General features: G+C 38.4%; 1 non-coding gene and 1 pseudogene across 1 annotated transcript; both read left to right on the forward strand.

Annotated features, from left to right (window-relative positions):
• The first annotated feature begins 1,183 nt into the window (after nt 1-1,183).
• LOC116581130 lies at nt 1,184-1,323 on the forward strand. Its single transcript, XR_004281926.1, has one exon. It is a non-coding gene; the product is annotated as a U4 spliceosomal RNA (small nuclear RNA).
• Nucleotides 1,324-1,814: 491 nt separating this feature from the next.
• LOC116567359 lies at nt 1,815-2,821 on the forward strand (annotated as a pseudogene).
• The last annotated feature ends 885 nt before the right edge of the window (nt 2,822-3,706 follow it).

Here is a 3,706-nt window from a genome sequence, read left to right on the forward strand (position 1 = left end):
ATATGTTATTGGAAATTGTTTATGCTGAGGAAAACAATATAGGAAAATTAAGAGAAATATAAAAATACATATATTGAAATATTTTCTGTAGAAATATCAAAATAAATACAAAAAATTAAAGGATCAAGTATCCTTGATAACTATTAAGCCCAAACCCTTTTACTTTCCCAATATAAATTAATACCTTGGGATTCTAAGTGACTGGATTCCATTCACATAGCTAGTCAGTGACTGAGCTGAGATCTCATTTCATGTTTTACAATGTCTTTGCCTACTTCATGGTGATGACTCAAAATTAAACTGAAAAGATGTGAGGGATTTTCAATCTTAAGGAAAAAAAAAAATCCCCAAATTTTATTTTCAGAACTTAAGCATGCCTTTAATCCTCTTTGGGGCCATGTGTTTTGTAATTGTTAATAAATTTTGGCCTACTCATATGGATTGACATTTTTTGTATTTTAAAACACAGGGATAGAATGCTCCTTCTCTAAGACAACACAGTGAAAGTCATTCCCAAGAAAAAGAAAAAATTGAGGATCGAAGAGAATCATCTCTTTACTACCCAAAACATACTGGTTTGAAACAAGTATTTTGATGAGAGGCTTTGGAAAGCAAGCCACATTATTCTCTTTTAAGAATGCCTATTCATGTTTTCGTGGACTCACATTTCTTCAGGCTTGTTAATTGGGCATTGTGATGAACCAAGCTGTGAGATGCCACTCATTTAAAACTAAAAGACAAAAGCCAGAATGATTGTGCAGTGCCTTTGAAACAGAGGAACATGGGAGTTAAATACAAAATGTTGGAAATTTTTCAGGGCACATTTTGTTGTGTATATTGTATTTCTTAGCTGCAGAAACTATAGAAACTCACTTTTGCCCTGATTTCTAAAATAATATTCATTTGACCCGATTATTTTGATTAATTTTTTTAAAGATTTTATTTACTGAGAGAGAGAGCATTGGTGGCGCGGGAGGGGGCAGAGGGAGAGGAAGAAACAGACTCCCTGCTGAGTGGGTAGGCTCAGCAGGGAGTCTGAGATCTGGGACCCCGATACTGGGACCCTGAGATCATGAACTGAGCTGCAGGCAGACGCACCCAGATGCCCCATTCTGGTTGATTTTAAACTTAAGTATATGGTCATTATTAAGTGGTTTTAAAGCTTATTTGATTTTTTTTTTTAAGCTTTGCGCAGTGGCAGTATCGTAGCCAATGAGGTTTATCCGAGGCGCAATTATTGCTAATTGATTATTAAGGTAGAGTGGCTACATTGTCACAAATCATATAATGAATGGGGCATATTTATCTAAATATAATAATTTAAATAGGAACAATAGAAAAAGAAATTACCACCCAATCTACCTTTGGCAACTTGTATACAGTTTCCTATTAAACTGACAGAATTTTAACACCTTCATAGAGATAAAGGAGGAAAGAAGGGAAAGTTGTCTTTGGAAATTAATCAAGATGATTATTAATCCAGACTGGAAGGAGAAATATGCTTGCATGATGAAGCAATAGTGCTTAATTGAATGTTGAACTGTGTTAATGTTCTCATTTAAATTACACTATCCTGGGGCACCTGTGGGTGGTTCAGTCAATTAAGCACCTGACTCTTGATTTTGACTCAGGTCACAATCTCAGGGTCCTGAGATCAAGCCCCGGGTTGGGATGGTGCTGGGCCTGGAAAGAGATTCTCTCTCTTCCTGGAAGAAGGTGCCCCGCTACCATGCGGTGAGTGTGCTTATTGAACCATTGTTGCTATGTATGCGGGAAGTACTTGAAATGCAAATTTGGAGAGCCTTTTCATCTAAATGCTTGGCTGAATTAAACACCTAATTAGGATGGTTTTTCAGTAGGTTAGAGTAAGCATGCGATCAGTACTGATGCTTTGGTTTGGGAGGCCATATGGTTCATCTCGATGTATCCTAAGTAAAACTGGTACTAATTTATCTCGGATGCGGTGTCTAAGAGTTCAGTTTCAGCTTACCGGCCCTACAACAGAATGGAGCCCCAATCGTCCAGGAAAAGATGTATTGGTATCTTTTGCTGATGTTGGACAGGTAGCCAAAGAAGAAGGAAAGTGTTTAACAAGATGGCCGACAGGGTCAGACCAAGTCAACCCCTTCAGGATGACCTTCCTTTCTTTGAGAAGCCTCCAAGCAGGTGATTTTCCTTATCAAACTTGTCTCTAGAAGACCCTCATCTGAAGATAGTCCTAGCAAATGAGGAAGCATTGCAGAAAATTTATGCCCTTGAGAAAGAAGTTGTTGTTCTCAGAACAGCTCAAATTGCCAAAACTGACCCTGCAGGAACAGCAAAATCTCATCGCAATTGATTTAGATTCTGTCACATCTGTTAACCGCAGCACCACCCTTGGTCCCACCACTTTCCCCATCCCCACCCTTCCTTACCCTCCCTGCATCAAGGCTCCACCAAAGAGTATCTGCTATTGACCTGATGAAAGAGGGAGGAGGTGCGAAAAGAACTGTGCTGGAAAGACTCTGGTTAAGAGAAACCTGAATATGCTAGAGATCCTTAAAGATAGGAACTTTGTAGAACTTAGGTCCATTAAAAGGTCAGAACAGGATATAAAGCTCAAACCAGTGGAAGCTACTGACCTGGCTGTCCTCCTAGCAGAGGCTCTGAAAAAGACATTTTTTTTTTAATCTATATCAAAGGGATAATCAAGGTGAAATTGAAAAAGGAGTTCCAAAGTCTGCATGAGAGACCACTTCAGAAAACAGTGTTGTTTGGACCTCATATGTTGGAGTCCACAGGACAAATGAAGGCTTTAACTGAAAATGTTTCAACTTCCTAAAAAACCAGTGAACTGAGAAAGCTGTCGGTTTCTGAGGGCTGCTTAGGTAATAGAAATCAACAGTACTAGTAAATACCTGAATTTAGTATTCAGTGGTCTCCTTTAATTAGATGCAGCAATAACAAAGCACTCTAAGTTCGTGTGTGTGTTTTTAAGAAGGTTAATTCTGAAGTTTTCCACAACCCCTATATTGAGACATAATGTGTTCTTTCTTTTTTTTTTTTTAAGATTTTATTTATTTATTTGACACAGAGAGACCACAAGTAGGCAGAGACACAGGCAGAGAGAGAGAGAGGGGGAAGCAGGCTCCCCGCTGAGTGGAGAGCCTGATGTGGGGCTCGATTCCAGAACTTAGAGATCAAGACCCGAGCCAAAGGCAAAGGCCTAACCTACTGAGCCACCCAGGTGCCCCGATATAATGTATAGCCAGGACGTTTAACTTTCTAGCCTTGAAAACAATTACACAGATTTCAGAAGAAAGGATATTTGTGGGTGTAAGTTTTTAATTCTTAACACTAATTTATCTGTGTGAATGTTTTATATGCATATATTTGGGTATAAAATAGTATGTAAAATTTAATAATGATGTCAGCAAGGGTTGTATTACCATCACTAGTTGTCAGTGATCATTTACACCTCAGCGATAGAAGCAAAGGTATAACACAGGTCTTTGGAATGAAATAATTAGGATTGGAAATTTTTGCCTTGAATAAGACCTTTACCTTAGATTCTTTCTCACATTTACTTGCAGTAGGAGTTTGAGTAAGAACCAGGTTATCACTGCTGATAATTCCATAGTGCTTTTGTTTAAAGGGAAGTCAAATACCATGAAAGCTTCTTTTCATTCAGTGCTATCCACTGCTGAGAAAGAAAATGTGTTTTTCA

The sequence above is a fragment of the Mustela erminea genome, chromosome 1, assembly GCF_009829155.1.
Source record: "Mustela erminea isolate mMusErm1 chromosome 1, mMusErm1.Pri, whole genome shotgun sequence".
NCBI lineage: Eukaryota > Metazoa > Chordata > Mammalia > Carnivora > Mustelidae > Mustela > Mustela erminea.